The 27,244-nt window shown below is 31.8% G+C and overlaps 1 protein-coding gene across 2 annotated transcripts in view; it reads right to left on the bottom strand.

The window, feature by feature from the left end:
• Positions 1–26,737, bottom strand: part of LOC107453731 (5'-AMP-activated protein kinase subunit gamma-1) — a 369,446-nt gene extending 342,709 nt beyond the window's left edge. The window contains exon 1 of one of the 2 annotated variants that reach the window (XM_016070657.4): positions 26,555–26,737. The gene's annotated coding sequence lies outside the window, so the exon portion shown is untranslated. Of the gene's footprint in view, positions 1–16,038; positions 16,103–26,554 lie in introns of those variants that run through there. The other variant, XM_087168247.1, reaches the window with a different exon arrangement.
• Positions 26,738–27,244: the final 507 nt, after the last annotated feature.

The raw sequence follows: 27,244 nt of genomic DNA on the forward strand, positions 1-27,244 counted from the left end.
AGAAATACGAAACAATAAATAAAAACAATCAATAAAAAACTGTAATAAATAAAATTTTCTCTCTAAGAAAGCTCAGTTTAGATTGATTCTTTAAGTAATACTGAATATAATAATCATTGTAGAGTGGTATATAGCGTGCTCATACGCTAAATGTGTATCGAATGTTGTAATAGCGAATGCTGAAATAACAAGTATGATAACGATTTATAAAGGCTGGAATAGTGAATAGGATTACGCTGAAATGAACAAACGAAGCGAGATCAGTTCTAATAAATAAAAAGAAATACGAAACAATAAATAAAAACAATCAATAAAAAACTGTAATAAATAAAATTTTCTCTCTAAGAAAGCTCAGTTTAGATTGATTCTTTAAGTAATACTGAATATAATAATCATTGTAGAGTGGTATATAGCGTGCTCATACGCTAAATGTGTATCGAATGTTGTAATAGCGAATGCTGAAATAACAAGTATGATAACGATTTATAAAGGGTGGAATAGTGAATAGGATTACGGTGAAATGAACAAACGAAGTGAGATCAGTTCTAATAAATAAAAAGAAATAAGAAACAATAATAAATTAAAACAATTAATAAAAAACAGTAATAAATAAACCTTTAACTCTAATAAAGATCCGTTTACATTGATAGATTGATTCTTTGAGTAATAGAAAACATACCCAAAGTGGGAAGAGGCATTTATCAGAACAGTGATTATAAAACTATAAAGAAACATCACAGAGATTGTAGACCAACACAGAGACCAACTTGTACCCAAAGTTGGAATAATGAGTAGGATTACGATTTACGAATGCTAAATGCTGATTATATAGAGTAGTATATATCAGTTCTAATTAATAAAAAGAAATACTAAACAAAAATAAAAATAATTTAAAAACATTAATGAATAAATAAAACTTTCTTTCTAAGGAAGCTCCGTTTAGATTCATTCTTTAAGTAATCGAAAGCATACGCAAAATATGTACTCAATGTAATAGATAAATAATAAAATATTGGTGTATTAAATAATGTATAGGCAAAAGTAAATTTTAATCAATTTATAAGATTATTTTTGTTCATTAGGAACTTACACTGTGACCTACAAAAGTGCGGAAAATATCAATGAATCTAGTGCGTTATTTGAGACACTAAGAATTGTTCACTGATATGAGTCCCACCACTTTTTGTACTGTTGTTAGTTGTGTTACCATAGCAACGTCGATCACATATTTGAGAAAAGAATCAAAGCGGGCTACTGGTTCAAAGACCCGTGGAGAATTTTAACGAAACCAATCGCTTCATTTATTATCTACTCATAAAAATGACATTTATTGTGCCGACGTTTAGAAGGATAGTTTTATGAGGCTTTTGTTAGTTTACACAGATTGCTTACAGTTTAAACATTAAAGTCACTGTCAAAATTATTTGTTTTATAAAAATACTCATCTTTTTATTTTAAAAAAAATATATATTACAAATCACAGCCAGTAGCATAAATGGTAGATTTTTATGATCGCATATTCGATGATATTTTTGACATTTTGGAAATTAATCAGTCATTTCAACACAGCTGAAATGAATATTTAACTCATAAAAAGTAAATATATAGTAAATGGTAAATACGTAATGAGGAAATAGTGGTAAATAAATGGAAAATTCCGAAAAAAGTAATGTAAGTTACTAGTTACAATCAGTAACATAACAACTGTTATTAAATCATCAGATACAATGGTATGTCTGACATTTGAGGTTTTAGTTATTTCTACTCTGCGAATATAAAAAAAGTAAAAAGTAAATATATAATAAATAAATAAATAGAAAACATAATAAATTAATGAATAGAAAATATATAATGGTTAAATAGTGATAAATGAATAGTGAGTTCCGGAAAAAAAGTAATGTAAGTTACTATTTGCAATCGGTAATATAAATAAATAAATTATTTTTCAGATACAATGGTATTTTTGGAATTTTAGGAATTTATCAGTTAATCCTACAATGCCGAAATGAAAATTTAATTCCTAAAAAGTAAATATATAATAAATAAATAGAAAATATATGATTCAATAATGATACATAAAAACGAGTTCCGAAAAAAGTCTAATAAGTTATTAATTGCAATCGGTAACATAAGTTAATTTTAAATGAGATACAGTGCTATTTTTTACATTTTAGTTATTAATTAGTCATTGAATAATAGATGAATAATAAATTCCTAATTAAAAAACGTATAATAAATTGTAAAAAATAAATAGTGAAATCATGATATTTTTTAAATTATAGTAATTTAACTCTAATGAATATTTAAGGATTTACTGATTTCTTTTATATATGAAACCAAGTAAAAAAATCACCTCAAAACTTATTGTTATTAAAGTTCTTCATACTTATTTTAAGCAAAAATTGCTTTCAAAATAACGTGTTTCGAATATTTTTAACAATTTTTCTCTTATAAAGTTTCTTTTTATTTTATAAATTAAAATTAATTTAAAAATTTTTAAATATAAAAAAAAAACTGAAAATTCTCGTAAAAACTGACTTGTTACATTTTTTGTTATTTTGCTTTTGTTCAGTTTGAAGAATCAATTTAAAAACAATAACACAACAGACTACATTTTTAAATTTGCCGTACCATTTTTCTATAAGCTTAGTTTTTCTTTTTAATACTATTAAATTTAATCCCTAAGAAATGTAATACTGATGCAATAATATTGAATATAGTACTAAAATATTAACCACTAAGAATAAGAACTATGAATGAAAACTTAAAAATTTAAGAAACTGTTATTTATAAAAACGTAATGCTGATTTTATAATATTGAATATAGTACTAAAATATTAACCACAAAGAGTAAGAGTACTGTGGATGAATACTTAAAAATTTAAGATACTGAAATTTCTAAAAATCTAATGCTGATTTTATAATATTTAATATAGTACTAAAATATAAACCACTAAGAATAAGAGTACTACAAGTGAATACCTAAATATTTAAAAAACTGATATTTATAAAAGCTTCAGATACTTTCAAAACTTAAATAAGAAAAAGATACAAAAGTTATGTTATAATTTCCCAATTTATTACTATTTATAATGACTAAATATTGAGCTATTATTTCTGTCATCAAAAAGAATGTCATCTTTGAGCAGTGATAAATGTGTAATAAGCTTAAGCAAAAAGTAATTCAGACATAACAGCTGTTATGAATCGGATGACAGGGTGTAAATATCTGTGACAATACGCAGAACGAGGACAAGAAAGGCTCAAAGCTTTATGTTTAACTACTTTACTTTATAATTTGGTGTTTCTCGGAAATGATGTCTGTTTTTGTCTATTTATAGTTTGATAGTCGCCGTGATATTTGTTTATTTGATATCACCGTGATATTTGTAGTTTTTATAATCACTTTGATGTTTGATAATATTTAATAATCATAGTGATTGTTTGCAATTTTAAGTACAGGGGAGCAAATTTTTTATTGCATTTATCCAAATACTTGATCTTGCCAGATTCGGATGTAGGGATTTGAATTCTGAAAATAGTTTTCCTCTTAAAGCGATAGATTTTTTAAATGACATTTTTAGTTTATTTTTCGTTGAAATGTACTAGTTTAAAAAGCATTTTGTATAACAGAGGGTCGCGAAAATGTTGCGACACATTTCTAAAGGAGTCAGGATTAAAACTGTACAGGAACCCATGCCTGGAAATGTCGTCGTCGTAGCTAGAGATTCTTCCCAATTATGACCTGTTCAGAAGCACACGAAGAAAAAAAATATGAAAGCGGCATATGACAGGCAATGGTTCTGATTCTGTTTCAATCCTGATGATATGCTTAAACTCTCCTATAAGCTGAATTTCAGCTTATAGGAGATTCTACTTCTGAAATTCAGCTTCTTCACTTTATCAGCTAAGCCCAAAAATGTACAATTTTAAAAACGTTATAAATAACAGGTGGTTGCGTAAAAATTGCAATAAACTTCAAGGGGAGTTATGGCACATAATCGGGATTAAAATGGCATCGAAACCTTGCCCAGAAATTAGGCAGTAAGCGGCTAGAGGCGCTTTCCTTTTATGAATTGTTCAGAAGTAAAGAGCGATTTCATAATAAAGAAGTGCCTCTAGCTTTGGGGAGCATGGTGACACTTCCGGACATGGGTTCCTAAGAAATTTTTATCCTGATGATGTGCTTAAACTCACCTAGAAGCTGGTCGCAACTTTTACGTGAGTCCCTGTAATTTATAACCCTTATAAATTTGCACATTTTGCTAAAAAATAGACTAAACATGTCTTCTAGGAAGAAAAAAACAATAGCTTGGAGAATAAAACCGAATGCAGATTTTAAATCAGCGATACGAAAGTATCTAAGATATTTTAAAAAATCTCATGCAACAGGAAAAAAAATTATTCCCCAGTGTAATCACTATGATGTTTTTTAATTGTTTGATAATCGCTGAGTAGTTTGATAATCTCTGTGATGTTTCTTTATAGTTTTATAATCACTGTTCTGATAAATGCCTCTTCCCACTTACTACTGAACTCAAAATTATTGTAGGGATTCAAAACTGTCTGGTTAAAAAAAAAGTCGAATTATTCCTTTATTATATTTATGTTACTTTGTAAATATTTAAAAGTCATGCACGCACAGATAAATATGGTAGCTGTTGCTACGATAAAAAAGATCCTAATTGCTAAAAAACAATCGGGTTAACTGATTAACATATATCGCTAACGCGTGTATTTCGACATTTTTGTCAAGGAAAATAAAAAAGGCAACAACTATAGATATGCTCTAAATATTTAGGAAAACTTTCCTTTTAAAATAAATTTCCTGCTTGATAATTTTGAAACATCATTTGGTTCAAAAATTATGAAGATAGAAACAGTAGATGTGTTTCAAGCGTTCAAGAATAGGCGCTCTTCTTTAAAAACTGCCTGTAGAGAATGAGAAAACAAAACAAAAATTTGAAATAGAAAAGCTGAATTTAAGTTGCAAATGACAAAAATAGAAAATGAATAAACAAAACAAGAAAAACCATAGTACCTGCAAGATGCTATCAATTAAACTATTCTACAATTTTCTAATGAATTGTTGAATTAATTTTTCTGAAGAAAATAGTTTTGATTTTAAAATAAAAAAATGTTTCAAATATTTAAACTTCTTTACAAAAAAATAAAAAAATACCTGCCAATTTGGCGAGATTTTGCATTGAGAACTACATACTGACTGAACTACATCCTTAGGTGGAATAAATTAATCAATTGTTGCAATTTTGTAGTTGTGCATGGCAACTAGCTATTTGCACTATTCCTATTGGAAGATACGTATTCCCATCCCAATAGAAACATGTTCATATTGGCTGCTATCTAATTGATTGAACATTGATAGATTGACATTAGACAGGAAAGAGAAATGACGTCAGCTTAGACATCTCCATTCATAATTTTCAAATTTTGTACTTTTTTGGAAGCCAACAAAGTACAATTGATTTTCATAGATTAAGAAATATTGTGAACACTTTTCATTTAAAAAAGCTGTAACACTCTTTACAATAACATTTTGTCCCTTTCAAAATCAACAGTTGGGTACTTTCACTTCAAAAAGAAGCTCATGGATACCCTCACATGTGACCTATGACATCAGCGTCAGCTGATCATTTATAAACAAAATGGGCGTGTTAAAGCTGAGATAAGTTTCTCCATATGAGTTGGAATATTAATAAACGTGAAGTTAATGCAGCTCCGTATCGTACATCGAAATTGCTAGAATACAATTCTTTCTCGTTTCCGTCTTTTACTTTAAGTTGGATTTATTATTTTGTTATATATTTTATTGTAACCGTTGTAGCGTATCAAGTTTTTATAAAAAAAAACTGAACAGTTCTTTAATAAACTTTTATTCACAAACACAAACAGTAACAAATATGAATTACCCGTAACGGGATAGTGAAAAGATCATAAAATAACAAGAAAAACCCTTAACGGGATATAAGGAAACTCAAATTCCAAACAAAAACTAATCTAAAGAAAACTCAATAACTCTATCGTTCTAAAAATTGACTTCTAATTTTATCGTCTGCTTTTATTTTATTGTTTATCTCTTTATGTGCTTTGTTTATTTTATTTATGCTTTTGCTAACCCGTTATTTTTTAATATTTTTATTTTTATTTATGCTTTTGCAAACCAATTATCTTTTTTATATTTTTAGACTTTATACCGTGATATATTTCTGTTTTGTGTGCCTTGCAACTTCTATGTTAGTTTGTTAATGCTCTACATAGCTTCATGCTGTCTTTGTGTTTAGAAGTATACAGTGAAAGAATTATTGAGAAAGAATATAGAATGTGTCACTTAAGAAAATTGATACTAGACAGGCTTGGTGTACTCGAAATAGAAAGAAAAAACAATTGCAAACGTAAACAAATGCCACGTATCAACAGCCAATCAAGATTGAGATACTCACACTACGTCACTTGAAGATATCCAATTGATGGTCCTAGCAAAAGGTGGAAGAAACGAACTATCAAAATGTTATATATTTTATTGTAACTATTACAAAACTCACTACAGTTATAAAAAATGGCTGGTCATTCCCCAAAAAGCTTTCTTTCATCGTGGAAAGAGCCTTCGAAACTTATCTTAATGACCAATAAGAGAAACTCGATAATTTCAATCAAGCTTCCATAAATAAAACAATTTATAATTTTATTTCCCTTAATCAAACAAAAAGTTCAAAACTTCATAACTGTTTTGCAGACAATCGATCTGTGCTGAAGAAAATTTCTGTGACAAATCATTTCAGAGAAATCGTTTTTAGAGCACTTAGGCAGTAACGACAGAATGGCGTGAGAATTTAACTATCTATGAAAAAGGACAGACTAGAGTATTAATGCAGTTAATCAGCCACTTCAATGCGGAAATGAAAGCCCTTTCATGCCCTATTTTGTGAATAAATAAATACATACTTTATGCATCTCTTATTAAACAGTATATGTTATTCAACCCACTGTAAATAATTTAATCACTTTGTTTATAAATTTAACATTAAAATTTATTTGAAAGTCTCGAGATTGAAACTGCTGATATACCAAGAGCTTAGCAAATGAAATTCCTAAATTGACTATTTTGTAAAAATTTAATTGAAATAAAATAGCCCATTTTGTGAATAAGTGGATGCATGCTTCAGATACCTTTTATTATAAAGTATGCTATATTTAACCAAATGAAAAATTTTGGTTAATTAGTATTTGATGAGGAAATATTGTCATAAATTAAATAGTATTTAAATTCATAAAAAGTCTCAAAATCGACACTAATATACAAAAAGCTTCGTAGAAAAAGATTATTTAACACTTTTGTAAAAATTGAGAATTGAATTTAAATTATTATGCCCCATTTAGTCAAAATAGATGCATACTTTATACATATCTAATTATGCAGTTTATGATACTAAAATCACCAAAAAGTTTGCCTTTGTAAAAAATTTGATAAGTCGATGTTTTAATAATTTTAATATTCAAATTCATTGAAAGCCTCAGCATTAAAACTAACGATAAGCAAAGAACTCAGCACAGGAAGGTTCTTAATTGACATTTTTGTAAAAATTGAGAATTGAATTAAAACTTGAATGTCCCAATTTGTGAATGAATAGATGCATATTTTATGCATCTTTTATTAAACAGAATATGATATTAAAAACTACGTTTAAGAGAAAAAAAGACGTTTTTACAAATTTGACGATAAACAGAAAAAACTACGTTTATAAGCATTTGACGATTATTTAACATTTAAATTCATTGAAAGTCTCAACATTGAAACTAATGATATGCAATGAGCTCAGCGGAAGAAGGTTCTTAATTTACATTTTTGTAAAATTTGAGAATTGAATTAAAATTTAAATGTTCCATTGTGTGAATAAATAAATGTATCCTTTATTATGCAGTGTATGGTATTAAAAATCAACATTAATAAATATTTGATAATTAATTTTTCATAAGTTGTAACACATATTTCGACTGAAAGTTTTCACCATTGAAACTAATGTTGTATGAAAAACTTAACTGGAAGACAGTTTGAAAACGTCATATTTTATGAAAAAGTAAGATTTCTCGGGGAAAGAATTTATTTTAGTCTTATTTCAACAGCATTAATTTAATTTGCCAAGTATTTAAATGGAGAAGATCTCGGTGGATGTAGGTACCGAGTGGCAGTAGTATGAGTGATTTTGAAGATGAAGATTGCGAATGCATTGACCACAAACTATAGACTAGTCTTTTTAGAGATCACGTTTGACAGCAAATTTAAACGCTTAAATAAGAAATTAGTGGTAAAGACATTAAATTTTGATAATAATTTTTAAAAAATTATAGATTTCGTCGATTTGAATCTTACTAATAGGAAATAAGTTATAACGATCTTTATTTCCTATTGTCCATGAATTTACTTTAAAACTAAGTTACTTAAATTCACTAAAAAGTTTTCGTTAGAAAAACCTTCATCCAATTTCGTAACAACTTGTAATTTTGTTCCTAAACTAAACTCAGCGGCGCGACAGCCCATAGAGGGCCATCTCAGTTTTCCTGACCTTGGGCTCTGGGATGCAAGAGCAGATGCTCCAGCCAGGTGGTCAGCCCAACGCGGAACCCCCAGTGTTTAGTTCCCAAGCATGCTTGGTACTCATTTATCGATTCACTGAAGGAATGAAAGGCTGAGTCAACCTTGCCCGGCCCGAGGATTGAACCAGGGACCTGTGGCACGACAGCGCGACCGCTCAGCCACCGGGCGTCATAAAACTAAGTTACTTAAGTTCACTAAAAAGTTTTCGCTAGAAGAACCTTCATCCAATTTTGTAACAACTTGTAATTTTGTTCCTAGCTAGTATTTTTATATAGTTAATCACTATCTTGTAAATAAAAGATTTTGACAGTTGTTTATACATAATAATTTAGTGCTTGTATTCGCATGTTAACTTCATACTATAGAAAGACACTAATGAACTGCCGGCAACTTTCTGGGATGCATCTTTAATGATGGTACTATAACAATACAGGCACATTTCTCAATAAACAATCAATGTTTATTTTAGATTTGGCTAATCACAGCTGTATCAACCGGTCTCTGAACCACGCTCACCAACCACCCGACTGTTAGTAAAATTTTCTGATCTTGAAGAAGAGGTTACGAACGTTCATCAGATGCAAAACCTGCTAATTTCTATTATAAATTCATCAATTTATAAGTATCTGTCATTCTTGCAAACCATTTTTGTTAAATAAACATTTGCAGTTCAGCTATAATGTTTTTCTATATGTAACATAAAAGCATAATAGTCTAACACAGTTTTCCACTGTTGCTGGCGCATTTTTATTGCATAGAAAAATGCATGGTAGCATCCAGTTTTTCATCATAAATTAAAGAATTTTCTGATTTTTGTGATCATAAAATTAATAAAAGTCATCAAGGTATTGTTTACATGAAAAATATTTTTGTACTCCTAATTAAAAGGTACTTAACTATTTTTTTTCTTCTTATTCAACTGTGTCTCTTATTTTTTGTATATTGTGTTCTTAGTTAAGAGTTTAAAACTAAAAGAGATATTTCTTTATCGTAATATAATAATATGATGTTAACTTATTACGTGACATTTTAAGATAAACTTTTTTAAATCTGTGAGTAAACTTCTTAAGAATATTACAATTATTATTTTTTGGTACAAATTATATTAATATTCTGTTATAAATTATAGATGTAGAGATTCGTTTGATAATTAAGAGTTTTACGACCAGCTTCACGCGCAATGTGATGCTAGCACAAATTGCTTTTAATATATCAGCCTGTTTGGTTAGCGTTATTTTTTATTTAATAATAAGCCTATCAATGTTTTAAATATTTCTTTCAGAAAAATAAACTACTATAAAAAAAGTTAAAATCTTTGAAAAAATATTGAATACGATTCACGATTTTTTACTGAGGGAAATGTGGCTCTACCGAATGTGGTTCGATCGTTCTACATTAAATGCACCAATCAAATTATCACCTTTTAAACGTATATTTTATGTAAGTTTTCATTTTGGTGAAAATATGACAAAAAATATTGTTAGTGGTGCAGCGTTAAAGGTATTTTGTATGTATGTATTTCATTTACGTCACGCTAGGGCTGCACAGTGGGCTATTAAAGACGGTTTGGGAAACATCCCTGAAGATGATCTGAAAACAACATACATACGTCTCATCCAGTTCTACAGGGAGGATACATTCCATCTCCATCCAACCATCCACAGATCGTAATTTTGACCTAAACCAGAGTACGATCAATCTCCAATCTTCCCAGAGGTATTAATTTGTTATGGGGACTAGGTGGAAATTGTGACCCCGAAAGATTTAGCGTGCACCAGTCACCATTCTGTTCACGGGAACTCTTCAGACGGCGGGGATCGAGCTCACGACTTCTTGGACATGGACCCCAACGCCCTACCAGCCAAGCTATCCCGGTACCGAAAAATATTTCGTATTAAATTAAAAAGTTCGTTTTTTTTTAAAATTTGAATTTTACACAAATTTGCTTATTTATAACAAAACGAGAAAGAAATCTCCACTCTTCTCTTAGGAGAAAACAGATTAAAATTTTCAGTTTGTTTTCGAACAACAACGTCCTCATGTCAGGGACCCATAATTTTATCGTATATGTGAGTTTGCTTTCATGCATATTTCTAAGTAAAAATCACATTTTCTGCCATTATTTAAAACTCTGTTCTGAGTATTTTTTCCAAAAATCAAGGTTGTAGTAGTAGTTCATTTACGTCGCGCAAGAGCTGCGCAATTTGCTTTATTGGCGACGTTCTGGGAAACATCCCTGAGGGTGATCCAAAAACATGCCATCACAATTTTGATCCTCCACAGAGAGGATGGCACCCCAGCTTTCGACGACCTGCAAGCAAAGTCGAGCACTTTACGGTAGAACAATTTAACGAGGACCAATACCGCCCACCCTCGGTCCCTACGCAGACTGATTCAAGTGGTCACCCACCCGCACACTGACCGCAGCCAGTGATGCTTGACTTCGGTTATCTGCTGGGAACCATGTCTGGAAACCATTGTTATGAGGTTAATAGATATCCTTCTGTAATTTTCATCTCTATACTTATTATTATGATTTATCATAAGCATCTTTGATGCATGGGGGAAAATGATGTATAATCAGTTATGATAAAATTACAGTAAAAAATATTTTACTTTAATAAAAAGTAATATCTATTATTTTGAGGCGCCCCTTGAATTACCGCCAAGTTGGTCGCCAAGATGAGAGATGTTTAATTTATGGCTATCCTCACGGGAACCCCTAAATAAAGTAAGTTAATATTTCTTTCTTTATAACGATTATCGGATAACACGCATTTCCTTTTTTATACTTTATTCCCTTGTTTTATTTTGATAAAAAAGCATTTTATTTGGATTAAAAAAATTTAAAATTTAATTATGTTTCGTTTTCAGCGCCATTGTATTTGGCAGAAAGGACATCAAACACAATTGATGCCAATAAAAAAGCTTCGCCAAGGGGCAAAATGTATTTTTACGCCGTTATCAAAAGCCAGAACCAACAAAACCAGCATTTTTATTTTTATTGTTATGTTTCATTATAATGATGGATTCGTTTAATGAACAAAACTGATGAACTAGTACAGAGATGATTTATTTACAGAGGATAAAAAATCCAAATGATGAACAGATATAACGTCATTCTCACTTAATCAAGCACATATACTCTCAGCAATTATCATTAAGCTACGTCTTAGATTATCGCGTCATCGTGGTTAATTCGCTGCATTCGCTTATGCCATGATTCAGAAGCCAATCAAGTTCAATGCAAGCGCGTGGAGCTACTTACAGGCATTCAATTAAATCTGACCGAAAATTAATTCAGCCTGATAATAAACCAAGCTTAAATCCTGTAATGTTAACCCGCCAAGCACAACTAAGTGATTAGTTATCACGTATTCTTCCTCTCGAGTTGCAAGCACCCATTTTCACCTGTTTTTAACTTAGTCGTAAAGAGCAAATCAGTCTAACAACTGCAGCTTCCACCAGTTTCCATGGAAATAGTCCGATGCATAATTGTCATAATTTCATAGGGTAGCTTTTAACTCACTCGGTACGATTCATGTAATTACTTAAACTAATAACCACAGATGAACATAAAAACAACAACATAGTTGTTTGCCTAGGGAAACCAAACACTAAACGTTTAAGTCGTAAAACATTAATTTTCAGTTCTTTCTGTTTATTTTCAAGCACTGCTTGTCAAAGTTTCTATCATTTGTCACGTTTCTGTTCTCCTGAGATTCGTCAAGTCTCTGTCATCATAGTTCATAAGTCGGACATAAAATAATCATCAACAGGCAACTTAACATCTTCCATTTCTCCATTTAAAAAAAGGAAAAAAGAATGAAAGAAGAGGAAGAAAAAAGATTAACATCACATTTTGCCAACACTTGGCAGATATCGTAAAATCTACTCAAACCTATTAATAGATTCCTACCAGTGTAATCATCTACAAAATTTAGCACAAATGAGACTTAAACAAATCATCTTTCTAAAAACGTTTTAGAAAAATGGCGATTCGCTAATTTTTATCGTTATTTTAGTTATGATGATGTGTTTCTTAGAAAGATTTAGATTGTCTCATCAACCTTTCACACTTACAAATAATCTTGTTTGCTACTACTATTAAATTCTAACTAGAGGGTGGTTAAAATGCAAACTAACGATGCCTAGAAGTGTGGCGTAACTACCACTATAAATATTAAATACCGAATCACTAGTATATAAGACACTGTAGCGTATCTACCACTACAAAATTACAACTACATTTCACTAGTATATAAGACATGTTAACTCGACTCTATGTCGGGGTACCTTTTCATAGATGAAGGTTGACATGGTCTGTAACTACTTTCCCCACATTGGTGACCCGGACGTGATGTGAACACGCCTACCTTGGCAAAAACGCCCACTTTGATCTGGATACGCCTACATCGGCAGTAACGCCTACTTCGTTGGATGGTCCACATTGAAAAGTTGACTTGCTACTTGTGACTGCATCATTATCCACCTCCTCACGCAGTTGCTACTCAGTCTCATCTCGATCACACACAACGTCGGCTTGCATACTTGTGATTACTCGACTGCTAACGGCAACAGAGGAGCGACTAAGACCGTGAAGTTAATACACCTCTCACATTCAGCACTCAAAAAAATACGGTGATCTTAATACAGCTCTCCCGGCTTCTCACAAAACAGCAAATGAATCAACTAGTGGTATTCGTTCATCGAATTCTATCACAGATATAATTCTGGTGGGGGAGTACTGTAGCGTATCTACCACTACAAAATTACAACTACAATTCACTAGTATATAAGACATGTTAACTCGACTCTATGTCGGGGTACCTTTTCATAGATGAAGGTTGACATGGTCAATATCTACGCTCCCCACATTGGTGACCTTCGGACGTGATGTGAACACGCCTACCTTGGCAAAAACGCCCACTTTGATCTGGATACGCCTACATCGGCAGTAACGCCTACTTCGTTGGATGGTCCACATTGAAAAGTTGACTTGCTACTTGTGACTGCATCATTATCCACCTCCTCACGCAGTTGCTACTCAGTCTCATCTCGATCACACACAACGTCGGCTTGCATACTTGTGATTACTCGACTGCTAACGGCAACAGAGGAGCGACTAAGACCGTGAAGTTAATACACCTCTCACATTCAGCACTCAAAAAAATACGGTGATCTTAATACAGCTCTCCCGGCTTCTCACAAAACAGCAAATGAATCAACTAGTGGTATTCGTTCATCGAATTCTATCACAGATATAATTCTGGTGGGGGAGTACTGTAGCGTATCTACCACTACAAAATTACAACTACATTTCACTAGTATATAAGACATGTTAACTCGACTCTATGTCGGGGTACCTTTTCATAGATGAAGGTTGACATGGTCTGTAACTACTTTCCCCACAGACATGTTAACTTGATTCTATATTGAGGTACCTTTTGATAGATGATGGCTGGCATAGTCTATAAATGAATCCCCTCAGAAGCTCCTAGATCAGGGATGGGCAAAGTACGGCCCGCTGACCAACTGTGGCCAGCCGGAAGGTTTTATCTGGTCCGTGGATAGAATTTCAACTTGCTGATCTGTGGCAAATATGAACAATATACATCCATTTTCTTGTCAACTTTGTTTAAAGCTATTTCTGTGTTTTCTTTTTTAACAAGTACTAATGACCTTTTTACTTTCTCTACTTTCGATCTACAAGACATAAATTGATGGAAATAGTTAGCACAGACAGCTTCAATTGGTACAATGTTGAATGCAGAAGCTCTTTATAGAATAGCCGTAGATTGGCTCCAACCAGCGTTTGTCTTTCTCGAGGAGCAGACTTATGGAATCTAATATAGGTGAATTGTACTTCACATGTAGCAGAGTGCGCATTTTAAGATCTGACGAGCGGACAATCACACAATCATCTGAAACAGTTGTTTCTAAATATGCCAAGGTTTGAGTTTTGCAAATCAGTACCAAAAGCTAGTTTCCAAAATTCAATATTTCATGCCCAGAAAATCAGTGCTATGCTTACTTAATCTTATAAATGCGAATCATTCATCATTTATTTCATTTATCTCACTAAATATTTAAATTAAGGTTTGTATATTGCTTTTTGTTTTCTTTTAAATTTTGAAGTTTTTCACCAAAAATTTTTTTCTCGATTTTTTTCCCTCGACCAAAAAAGTTTGCCGATCCCTGTCCTAGATTGTTCTTCGAAACAGGCACTGCGTTATAGCGCCTCCTGATGACTAAATTTCAAACTGTAATTTTAAACAGAAAACTCGGTCCTATTATCTAAATAACATATATTTTAAGTTTCATTAGAATCTGTTCACTAGAATCGGCGCAAGATCAAGGAGATCAAAATTCATTAGATCAAGGATCCTCTTAGTACCGTCAATTTAATTTTAATCACTCAGTATCAAGAAAATTGGGTACTTGCACTTCAAGAAGATCACAAATCAACCAATACCCACACATGTGACCTATGACGTCAGCGCCAGCTGATCGTTTATAAGCAAAATGGCGTGTTAAAGTTGTGCTAAGTTTTTCCACATAAATTGGAATGTCAATTAACGTGAAGTTAATTAAATATAGGGACGTATCGCACATCGAAATTGTAAAAATATAATTCTTTCTCGTCTACGTCTTTTACTTAACTTAGATTTAATATTTGTTTAGATATTTTTTTGTAACTCAGACATATTTTTCTTTTATGTACTAGTGTTGGCAATCGCATGTTTTTATGGACTGGCACTAGATATCCTCTAAAAATGGTGCTATAGCATAGACATTGTTTTGGTCTTTTATAAAAAAAACCTAGCTGATTGGTCTCAATAGAAATACACGGCAACTAACTCGACGAAATGATTCCTAAACGCATAAAAAAAAAAAAAAAAAAACCTAGCTGATTGGTCTCAATAGAAATACACGGCAACTAACTAGACGAAATGATTCCTAAACGCATAAAAAAAAAAAACCTAGCTGATTGGTCTCAATAGAAATACACGGCAACTAACTAGACGAAATGATTCCTAAACGCATAAAAAAAACCTAGCTGATTGGTCTCAATAGAAATACATGGCAACTAACTAGACGAAATGATTCCTAAGCGCATAAAAAACAAAAACCCTAGATTGTCAACAGATTGTGCTATGTCTTATTGCATAAGATTACTAAACTACACACTACTGCACAAATGATTACGGCGAAACTGCAGGAATTGGAACTTCATCCTTCACACTCATCAGATTTAGCCCTCTTCTCTGATTGACACTTCTTTCTACGTCTGAGCAAGTTTTTTAATAGGGAAACAATTTTATTCCGGAACTGCTGGATAATAAGGTATTTATTGACTCTCGTCCGGCAGGATTAACCTGCGGTTATATGACAAAAAATGTAGAGAAAGTATGGTTGCATACTTTGAAGAATGAAATAGCTCCTTGTATCTAACTTTTTCTTGTTTTCCTGCATATTTCATATTTGAAGACCTAATAGCAACAAAAAAAAAATCGTAAGTTTTTTACTATAAGTTAGGCTCTTGTGGCACTAAAATTTATAATTAATTCATTTCTATATTGAAAGTCTCCATTTTATAGTTCAAAATATCTATTTTATAGTGGGAAGTACTCTTTTGTAGTGGAAAGTAATAATTATAAATAACAAAATTTTACACTGGTAGACAAAATTAAGAGATGGAAGACATTTTCCCAAATATCTCAAAAAATACTGAGTATAAATAAATGAAATTTGGTATGGATGTAGCTTATTCCATGATAATAAAGTATGCAAAACGAAAATGAAAGTGCCATTCACTGACAAGACCTTTTGCCAATAAATCCAATGTAGTCTGAACTTAAGGATAAAAGATGACAATAAAAGTGAGGCTTGTACAGTTTCTTGTTGCCTCTAGTATGGTCACCCTTGACAGACAAACAGCAAGCACAACGAGTATGCATGCTGTTAATAAAGGGAGTTAAGGAGGACTTTTGGAAGAAGACCCTCCCATTCTTCCACCAGAGCAATTTTAACTCCAGAATGGTTTTGGGGGGAGGTTGGCACATCGCAATAGCTCTCCCAAGAGCATCCCAAACATGTTCAATAGGATTCAGGTCAGGGGATTTGGCTGGCTAATCCATTCGTTGAATATCCTCGCTTTCCAGATACTCATCAACCATGAGAGCCCTATGTGGTTGCGCATTGTCGTCCATAAAAATGAACTCTGGTCAACAAAGCCCCTGAAAAGACGCACACAGGGCTCTAGGAGCTCTTGCCTTTACCTCTGGGCATTCACGGAACCATTGTCAAACACATGGAGCGGTGTGCGGGTATCTTGCATGTGCGAATGAATGTGCGAAAATGCTTTCCATCTCTTAATTTTGTCCACTAGTGCATTTTTAAAAAAAATGTAGAAATGTTTATTTTTCTACTGAAGAAAATTAATCACAGTTAAAATCATCCTAATTAATCATTCTAATCATAGTTCATCACTAATCATAATTAATCATTCTCTGTGCGTGTGCAAAGCATATGTTAAATTGTTTGTCAGTGAAGTGAGGCATGCCCAAGCAAATAGTGAATTCATTTTACCTGTGTAAAACAGCTAAAGATGTGTAACAAAATCGCCTAGTGCAGTTTTTTTTTCACCCACTATTACTCTAAATAACTAAAAATATAAATAAATAAGGTTGCTTTCCTAAACAAATATCTACTCGTTTTATTTAAATTTATGAAAAGTAGGTTAAAAGAAATTGCTACTTGGATGCTATCACAGTTATCTAGATGCTATACAAACATTCATATCAAAAAAGAAAAAAAGAGAAAGAAAGAAAAATTATGTTGCAAGTGGGAAAAGTAAGTAGTTAGATGATTTTATCAGAGCGAGTACAAAATTAGCTTTAATTGCCTTTAATTTTTTATTTAGTTTTACATGAATTTTCTTGGGAGAATAATTTGTCAGAAGCATTTTTTGAACTGAAACGTTGCTACTTTTTAAAAAGAATAAATGGAACATGTAAACTTCAGTTTTAAGTTTTCATGCGAAGCAAACTAGACGATGAAAAAGACATTTTAAATGACTATTCATTTTCTAACTCTCGCTGTTAACATGGAGTTTTAAATATAAACTAACTAAATTTGTGTCAATATTTAAGATCAATGACACAGCTATTAAATTTCCTAATTGTTTCCCCCCCCCTCGATACTTACGGTTTTTAAACGGTTATAAGTTTATAATCAACACCAATAGTTAACATTAATGCAACTCATAACCAGCTATCTCAATAATCGGTATTCGATAATGCATCTGACAAATTAAAAATTATCCTCAATGATTAGGATTTTAAGTTGTCTCAATAATTGGAAATATATCTGACAATGTAAAAATCAATAATAATCTATTATCTAAATAATAGAAATCCGATAACCGGTAAGAAGTTAATAATCATGAAATTAACCTTGATGCATCTTTTAACCCTATATCTCACTAGTCACCTATGTTTTCTGACAATGTAAAAACTTACCAAAAATGGTTTATAATCTCAATAATCGACAACTGATAATTGACAAAGCATTAATCAATATAAAAATTTATCACAATGTAAGGGTTACTGTTAAAACCCAGAAGTCTGGTAAATCTTAGATCTTACCGATAAGATCCATTTCGGTCTTTGCGATTTAACCTAGTGTTACCTAATCACTTTGGTAAACACTAGGTTTTATCAGTAAACTCTAGCTCTTACCAAAGTGGCTCGGTGCAAGTCCGAAGCATGCTTTAACATGATTCCATTTAGGTCTTTTACCTAGCTTTACTATTTCGGTTTGAATGTTTATGTTTACCTCATTTCGCACGTTTTAGAACTGGTTTTATTTTATATTCTGAGCAAAATAGAGGATTTCTATTAAGAAAAATCTTTACGTTTTTGATTGAAAGTCGATTTACAGTTTACTCAGATACGTCACAAAATGAAAATTTATCTAGCGGTTTATTGTGATTAAAGGAGCGTGATTATATATATATATATATATATATATATATATATATATATATATATATATATATATATATATATATATATATATATATATATATATATATATATATATATATATATATAGTTTGCTAATGATTCTCTAAAAATCTTAAACTTCTCTTGAATACTCAACATTTTGCTCAGAACCCCCTAAAAGACTTCGCCGACCACTGAAAGAGGCAGGCGATAGCTCTCACATTAAAAACCTGCTATGATCTAAAATCCATTATTTAACAGTTAGTCTTTAGCTACCCCTTGATATTAACCCCCATCAGACGATGAGGTTGACGCCTTAACTGCGAACCCTATTGTTTACCATTACTATAAATGCAAGTTTTTGTCTTCTTTTCTTGGATGTTAAAAAGTTATAACATACCTACGAAACGTGTGGAAAAAAATATAGCATTTGGAAAGAAAGTTTAAGAAGTGCAACACATCTAAGAAAGGAAACATTAAATATCAGACAATCATAGAACAAAACGATTTCATTCTAGGTATGAATATTTGGCGACTACGATTGTATAAGCGTCAAGTTATGAAGGGTTTATCGCTAGTGATCTTTAACAATAAGCGTTGAATAGAACAATATGTTTTGGGGATTTTTCTAGTTCTTCGTGCTGATCTGACGCAGGGTTGAAAAGATATGCTAAAGAAATATTTAGATATTCAAAGAAACTTCGAGTATTATCACTGATATAGAATGATGGATTAAAAAAAAAAGATTTTTAGCATCATTTCACACTTACGGGGTAAATAGCTGAAGTGTTTTTCCCCTATCAGGCAGAAATTAACAAAACCTATCATTTTTAGCTTGAATATTCATTGATGGAATAAAAACGTGTTAAATTAATTTGACTCCAAACTTTGAACATTTCATGTCCTGAACTTGAAAATCTTATATAACTAGTGGGCTGCGTCCCCTTCTCGCTAACGCTCGCCTACCCCCGAAAATTGCTACGCAATCTTATATAGTTTGCTTCGCAAACCAAGCTCCCTTCGCTCGCTACTAACTTAGGTACATTTCAAATGCACAAAATTCTAAGAATTCAAAACAATCCTTCAAATCCATATAAAAACTTTTTTTAAAAAAAAATTTACATCTTTTTAGTAAATGCAAAGTCATTAAAATAAATTTGAATTCAAATAAATGACATGTAATTCGTTAAACCTATTAGAAATGCGCTATAGTATAATTCGTGATATAAATCAAAAAACGTCAAATAAATTCGTAATATATAAATTCGTGAAAAAAAGCGCTTTCGACAAAATACTAAAATGGAGATCTATCGACAAAGACTACTTACTTCTGCCTAGCTTAATAGTATGAGATTGCCGCAGCTGATGCTCGCTGGTTATTTCAGTTTCCGTTTTTAAAAGCGCTATATGTTTAGCCACCTGAGTAGATTTGGCATGTGACATTTTTAGCGGCAATCATGGGTCGATTCACCGTGTAAGAGAAATAGTAACGTAAACGAAACAAAGCAAACGTTGCCACCGGCGGAAAAGAAATACAGCCAAAATTTGGGAGCCACGTAAGAGAATTATATATATTAGATGATCTTTGTGTCAATTTTTTTAACAACTTCATTAAACAGATTGTCAAGACTTTAAAAACAAATGTTTGCATGCATCTTTTTTGCAAAGTAATAATATTTTTAGAACTATTCTAAATATAAATTTAAAGAAACTGTGATTTTTGAGAAAATCTATGGAAAGAGAATCTATGGAAACAAAAATCACAGAAAAAAAAGGGGGGGGGGGAGAATAACGCAAAGTATGAAATGATTCTCCCAATTCCAAACTATCCAAATCTCAACTCTTGAATATGAAGATCTTTATTAAACAGTGCCAATCTTCTTTTTCAACTACTTCGTTTAACCCTCTTGTTATGAGTGCCGTATAAAGCCGGCATGCACTCGATGCCTGTGTACACAAACGCCAGCGTGGAACGCCCCAATCTGCCTCTGGCTAATATCCATTTACCTCTAGGCCAATATTCCAAGTTCCTTTATTGGAAATATACCACTAAAAGTATATTTTAAATGCGCTTAATACGGTTTGTAGCTCGAAGTTATGTCTGTGTGTTATATTCATAAGAAGGAACTATTTTCAAGCTACAAATATAAAATATAATAAGGAACCCTAACTTATGCGCACACTTCGCGGCGTGGTACACTGTTCAGTGGATAGATACTTCATTAACGTCGTACTATAGCTGCACAATAGGCTATTGGCGACAGTCCTGACATGACATTTCTGAGGATTGTCTGAAGACACGTTAGCACACTTTTGATAGTCTTCATAGGGGATATCTCCCCCGCTTAGCTAGCCCGATGACCTGCGAGCGAAGTCGAGCACTTTATACGGCAGAACAGTTTAACGAGGACCGATACCACGCCTTCCTAAACAGTGATGTTTAAGTTGTGATCAGTTCACTGTGAGGCTGCACCTTTCCGTGCTACACCTTCTAGAAGTAGGAAGGCCTCAGCACGGATCAATTTAGTATTCCGATGTGACGAAGTTAACTGCGCAGTTGATGAAAAATAAGAAAGATGTCATTACGTTCGGGGTACTAAGCTGCGCAGTGGTTGAAAATACGAAATATGTCATTACGTTTGGACTACTAAAGGATATTTATGGTAACCCGTGCAGAGGCCTACTCTTTTCTAGGAGGTGTTGTTCCGTGGCGTCACTTTAGCTGAACAGAGTGTAGTAACGATAGGATTGACAAAATGGCAACACAAACATCTTGTTCTTTGCCGAACTACAAAGTTAATAACATTTTCAACTATTCTAAATATAAAAAAATTATGATTTTTAGGGAAATTCATTGAAAGAAAGAGAGGAGAAAATCACAATAAAAAAGAACAATGCAAAGTGTAAAGTGATTCGCGCAGATCCAAACTATAAAAAACAACTACCCTTGTTGTATGATGATCCTCTTGTCTATCTCCCTTTTCAACAACTTGATTAAACACAGTGGCAAAACTTAAAACACCGCCTCTTATCCCAAACGTGGTGGGTGAACAGTTGTTGAAAACGCAGAGTAATCATCCTGTCAGTTTTCCAAAGTTATGTTAAGAACTGTTGATTTACAGGCTATTTTTTTTAAAGTTTGTTATTCTTTGAAGATTACGAATAGGCAAGGTATACTTCACGTCCGCAATTAAGCTCATTTTTATATTTTTGACACTTTACAGGCTATTCCTGCGGAATTTTTTTTAAAACCAAAAAGAGTTTATTTTATTCAAAACTAGCTGAGTGCTCGTTTTTAGTACGAGATGAAAAAGAAAACAAGTAATCAAAAAATTAGTATTGATCAACAGTTCACGAAGTAGAATGTTCCCGGTGGCTTTACGCTATTAGATAAAGCAAAAGACGTTTTTAAAATTCCACCCTTTCTAAATTGACTATTTTCGGTATCATTTGGCATAGCGCTATAGCTCGAGGCCAACATTTGATGAAACTGAAAAGATAATATGTACTGACGCAGTTAATTAAGCAAATACATTTTTATTTATTATTTATTATCATTTGTTGTCGTTCCTGGTGATTTTATATTATTAGATAAAGCAAAATACAATGTCATCCTATCAAAATAAAGATTAACTATTTTCAGTATAATTTGGTATAATTCCTGATAGTCAATTCCTGATAGTACAATTCCTGATAGTACAATTCCTGATAGTACAATTCCTGATAGTCAATTCCTGATAGCACAATTCCTGATAGCACAATTCCTGATAGCACAATTCCTGATAGCACAATTCCTGATTGCCAAAACTATAATCAACAATTTTCTAAGAAAAAACTTAAAACTGATTCTCATTGACTTATTCAAGCATATACCAGGGCTCTTACAAACGTGTTCGCTATCAATTGCCAACCCCGGCTGCGGATTTTGCTGTAGATAGTTTCGATTGCTCATGATTTTCACTCGATCACAATAGTCTAGCATTCTTGTTTAGGTAATATGCTCGTGCATAGACCTTAGATTTTTTGGCCTATGCACATGCATAGATCGAAAGACATTTCGACATTACTCAGAGAGCAAACTTATAAGCTATAAATTAAATTTCGAACTGGTAAGAGCAATAAAATTTAAAATATTGAATAATAAGTTTCAAAATTATGATGAATATCGCAAATGATTATTTATATGTCACTTTCAATTCTTTTCTTAATTTGGTTCTTCAAATTTGAAGCGAAGAATACAGCTGAAATCACATGGTTATGCCTAATCACGGGCTTGTGCATGGCGTGTTGCTGTTACAGTCATTAGGCTTTATTTATTATTACACTGAATCAATATTCGGATAAGATTCAATTAGATGCCTACATCACGCGTCTGTGTTTATCCAGATTGGCTGCTTATTCAAGGGATAAAGAAATGCCACAATTTACCCAATCATGACGTCACTTGCAAGCATACGATAACGCATATTTCAAAATTATGTATTTTGATTGGTTTTGATTTGAACAAAACAAAAAGGATTATAATTCCACAGATTCTTAAGCGGGATAAATTTATCCAAAAATTTTGTCACTTTTAACTGTTGCCTATTGGAAATAAAATAAAACCGGATTAAACAATCACCTGGTGAACAGATCTTTAAACTTCATTAATTGGGCCATTGCGGTGTAACAAACTGCTTTCATTTTATGAGTTATTTGAATTCTTATTTTTTAATGGAATTATTTCATTACCGTTGCTACAGGAACGAAACAAATTCAGCCCTTTTTCCAGTGTTACGTTAAGCTTTTATATGCATAGATTATTACTTATTAATAACAGTTACGCTAAAAAGGATTTTAAATAAACTCAAATCAATTTTAAGAATCATTTTTGCACAATGCACCCAAATAAAACGGACCACCCTAAATAACTTTTTATCTAATGATCGGATTTTCATGTTCTAGGATTCAATCTTAATGACTCGAGGGGTATGTATGTATAACTAACTAAACTAACTCATGCATAATTTAAAATATAACTGTTCAACACTACTTAAACTATAATTAAACTTAAGACAACCTAACAAAATCACTAAAAACTATGGTGCTGCCAATAGATAGATAAACACACGAGTTTATGGTGCCACATAAGGGAATGAATATATATATATATATATATATATATATATATATATATATATATATATATATATATATATATATATATATATATATATATATATATATATATATATTATAATAGAGAGAGATTATATTCTTTGCAGAAATATGTAGGATTGTTTCATCTTACTATAGCATCATATTACATAATTTTTAATGCCATTTTTCGATGGCTCTGTCGTTGCATTAAATAAACCATTTTTTTATTGCAAATAATATGCTTTTTCCAAAGCTTTTTGAGTTGGCAGCAGTCATTTGCGACTGTGAGTTTAGCTTTATTCACCTCACTCTAAAAATGGCTTCAAACATTAATAAGAATAGCCTAAATAAAATAGTTTAAAAAGTTATTCCTTCGCTTCATTACCTGGGCTTGGGAAAATTTTTCAAAAATTGAGAATTAATTATTGATTTAAATGATTTTTTCATCGAGGGAGAAAATCTCACCGAGATTTAAAAAAAAAGTTTAATAGCTATTTTAAAATAAGTCATTTATCCATCGCCAGATAATTCTTTACGGCAAGATGGTATACATAGCTTAAAAATATAGCTTTAACCAAGTGTAAAAAAAGTAGAGCACTTCCGCAACAGCCCGTTGTGAGCCAGGGACCCATGGAGAATAAGGCTTTACAGTTTCATTACCAACGACATGATTGGGGAAATGTGGCCAGCATTATGCACAGGTAGCCTTTTCTTCCCAGGCAAGCTGATACTCATCAATCTGAAGATAGGTAGGCTACAAGCCGTCACTGGGGAATGAACCCCTGTCTATCACAATAATAGTCCAGTGCCTTAACCACTGAGCTATCAAGGCGTTACAAAGTGAAAGACGCTTAAACTGTGATCCTTTAATTTCCTTAGCGAAAAAAAATAAATAAAACACAATTAATACACAATTTTCCAGGGATTTTTCAGAAGGAAAAGTTTCACCGTAGAAAAACTGAACAGCCGCCATTGTCGCGCAGAGGACCAATCGTAAAGCACAGTTCCCAGTAGATTACCAAAATCAAGCATGACTGGCTGCAGTGAGTGAGGGGTGGATGACCACTTTGGTCAGAGTGCGAAGGGACCGAGGGTGCTCGGTGTTGATCCTTGTGATCAGTTCCACCCTAAAGTGCTCGACTTCACTATCTACCAAAAGCGGGAGAGCAATTACCTCAGCAGAAGAACAAAATTTGTGATGGCATATCTTCGGATCGTCTTCAGTCATGTTTCTCAGACCGTCGCCAATAGCTCAATGCGCACCTTTAATGCGACGTAAATGAAAAACTACTACACCCACCATTTTGTTTTGTATCTTTTAGGAAAAATAATTTTTCGTAGTTAATTTGTTGATTCATTGTTTTGCTGAAAGAATTTCCAAAATATATTAATTTTCCCCGCCGCTTGCACTGCCAATTTTTATAAACTGCTTTTCAGTTTAAATGAATAATATTAAAACAAATTTAAAAAAAAAAAAACTATTTCTATTTTTAAATGAAATTTGGTTGGATTTACTAAATTTATTTAGTGTAATATTTTTTACACTTTAAAATATCACTTACACTAACTTGTAATACAAAATCTAGTACTTTAAAATTTGCAGCTTTAAATCCCATGCATACAAAATTGTCAACAAACTCAAAATTTTTATGAAAAAAATACATATATTTCACTCTTTGATTTAGTACCATATCAAGTTTTGAGTTTAACAGGTTTTCAATAACAAGTTTCGCATTTTGACGTATATCAAACTTTGTACTTAAGCAAATGGCAAGTTTGATACATATGTTTTACACTTTGACATTTCACTTATACTAAATAACAACAAAATCTGTTACTATAAAATTTTCAACCCTAAATCTTACACGCACAAAGCTGTCAAAAAACTCGAAATTTTGTGTGCATGTAATATATAAGCTTTGATTTTGTGTAATATCAAGTTTTGCACTTCGAAATACGAGTCATTTATTAATTATAATATTAAAAACAATAACAAATAAAAATTTTGGGTTCAAATTTTAAATGAACAATTTTACCTCCGATTTAGTTAAATATAAGGATTTGCACTTACTTTTAAATAACCCTTACACTAAACACATGGCAAAATCAGTTAACAATAAAATTTGCAGCTCAAAATCCCATACGTAAAATACAGTCAACAAGTTCGACATTTTGCATAAATATAAGCACGGTTTTCATTTAATTATTTATTTATTTATTTATATTTGTATACCTTTAATTTATTTATTTTCTTAATTATCAAAATAATGCATCCAGTCTACAAAGGAAATGACGTTTAACTAAAACATTTCGCATTAGTTCGGAGATAATTAAATTTAATTTCCGAGTAAAAATTTTTTGTGAAATTTTTACCATTTTAAATATTAAATTTTAAAACTTACTTCTAATCAAATATAACATCCAATTTTGCCTTGTAAAGTATCACTTATTACTAGCACATGGCAAAGCTGTTACAAAATTTGAAACTTAAATCTCATCTTAATAACATTTTTAACTCTAATCAAAAATAAATGATAACCAAATTTAAATTTTGGTTACAGATATTAAAGTTAAAATTTTTATTCCGATAAAGTAAAATGTAAAATTTTGCACTTTGAAATACCACTTACACTTATCACATTTCAAAATCAGTTAACAATACAATTTGCAGCACTAAACGTCAAACATACATAAATGTCAAAATATTTTGCATTTATTGCAAAATGATTTAATTGTATTTTCAAATGAAGTTAATTATAAAATTTTTGTCAATTTAAATACTTAAACTTACCTGGTATAAAGTATAATATCCAATTTTGCCCTTTGAAGTACCACTCACACCAAGCACATGGCAAAAGCTGTTACAAAATTTGAAGCATTAATCCAGTGCACACAAAACTATCGCCACCAACTGCGACGAAACAGGGGATGCATTTTTTACCAGCCTACCTTTCTGAAAGGTGCCCTCACGAGCGACAGTCAGCGTTTATCTTTTCCCACCTCAGTTGAGGTAACTGACATGAATAAACTATCTGAAAATAGTTTTTTTCTTTTCGACGTTTCCCGTTTTGTTCTTCAGTTTATTACAGTGTTTTTAAGAGTATTTCTCACGTAATGAACAATGGAAGTGGGAGAAAATACGTAATTGTAGGGACCGGTGCCAAATTGAAGTTGACTTTGAAAAAGTGTTTTTTATGAAAAATTCTATCGAAGGCCCGTTTTTAAGTTCTACATTAATCTTGTATATAAAAATAAGTTTTGAGGAGTTGATGATTTACGGCTGCTTTCATGATCTCTTGGAAGCTAAAGAGTATTTTTTTTTGTTGGTTTTTATTAGTTTTTTTTTCTGCTATAATATTGTAAAAAATAATTTTTTTAGGTGAGAAAGATAGCATTTTAGGTAAATCAGTTTGAAATTTTAGCGCGTTAGAAATCATGCTGAAAAAGCTGGACTAAAATACTTTATTCAAACGAAACTAAA

This window comes from Parasteatoda tepidariorum, chromosome 7 (genome assembly GCF_982258835.1).
Source record: "Parasteatoda tepidariorum strain Cologne lab strain chromosome 7, Ptep-v5.0, whole genome shotgun sequence".
NCBI classification, from domain to species: domain Eukaryota; kingdom Metazoa; phylum Arthropoda; class Arachnida; order Araneae; family Theridiidae; genus Parasteatoda; species Parasteatoda tepidariorum.